At 44.9% G+C, this 1202-nt stretch overlaps 1 non-coding gene across 1 annotated transcript; it reads left to right on the top strand.

Moving 5' to 3' along the window:
* The first annotated feature begins 385 nt into the window (after window positions 1-385).
* Window positions 386-523, top strand: LOC119928007. The gene has a single exon (XR_005450969.1). It is a non-coding gene; the product is annotated as a small nucleolar RNA SNORA7 (small nucleolar RNA).
* Window positions 524-1202: the final 679 nt, after the last annotated feature.

Raw genomic sequence — 1202 nt, 5'->3', positions numbered from 1 at the left:
TCTAGAAGGGGGAGACAGAGAACAAAACAAAACATATTAACAAAATAAAATAAATAGAATAAATATGTACAAATATAATAAATAGAGTAATAAATACATACAAACATATATACATATATACAGGTGCTGTGGGGAGGGGAAGGAGGTAAGGCGAGTGGGATGGAGAGGGGGAGGAGGGGGAGAGCCTAATCAAAACTCTGCTCACCACATCTACTCTCTTGGCCCGCCTAACCTGAACTCCTTTCCCGATGTCCATTCCCTCTACTGTACCTGACCCTCATCTTTCCTGTCACCCTGCTTACCCTCCCTTTTTGAAAAAAATTGCATTTGTTAAGAACTTACTTTGTGTCAGGCACTGTATAAAGAGCAGGTGTAGATACAAACTCGCCTCTCAGGATGGCACCTGGAGAATTTCCAGTCCTCTACCAGTCTCAACTATGGGAGGGAGAGTCAAGAAGAGGCATATCCATTCCATTCCTAGCTTGGGCAGTGGCTAGTGAGTGGAAGGCAATCTGTTACAAGTCAAAATTCACCCATGCTGGGCAGCAGCGGCACGGGAGGGAATCGAGGGTGGAGACTCAGGTTTACTCCATAGGAGGAGGCAATGGTAAAGCTCTTTCTTATTTTTACCAAGAAAACTATGCATACGCTACCAGAACAATTGCCAATGAAGGTGGGCATTCTGGGAGAAATGAGTCCTTGGCGTCATTAATGGTTGGACATGACTCAACAGCATAAGAAAACAGCAAGACACAAGCTAATTAATTTGGACACGGTCCATGACCCACATGGGGCTCACAGTCTAAATCCCCATTTTACAGATGAGGTAACTGAGGTCCAGAGAAGTGAAGTGACTTGTCCAAGATCATACAGCAGACAAATGGTGGAGCCCAGATTAGAAATTCTGATTCCCAGGCCTATGTTTTGTCCACTAGGTCACTCCCATAATGGTCTCTCTCTCCTCCTGCATATGCTTCACTTTCCCAATTTCAGAGTCCCACTGAAATCACATCTCCTCCATTGTGTCTTCAATAAGTAATTTCTAGTTTCCCCACTTTATATCCCTCAACAGCCAAGCTAGTCCTAGAGGAGCAGCATGGCCTAGTGGCAAGAGCACGCTCTTAGGTACCAGATGTCGTGGGTTCTAATGCCAGCTCTGCCACTTATTAAGCACTTAGTACAGTGCTCTGCACACAGTAAGC

This window comes from Tachyglossus aculeatus, chromosome 4 (genome assembly GCF_015852505.1).
Source record: "Tachyglossus aculeatus isolate mTacAcu1 chromosome 4, mTacAcu1.pri, whole genome shotgun sequence".
NCBI classification, from domain to species: domain Eukaryota; kingdom Metazoa; phylum Chordata; class Mammalia; order Monotremata; family Tachyglossidae; genus Tachyglossus; species Tachyglossus aculeatus.
Note: the sequence above shows the minus strand (reverse complement) of the source record. Positions and strands in the feature narration are given on the sequence as shown.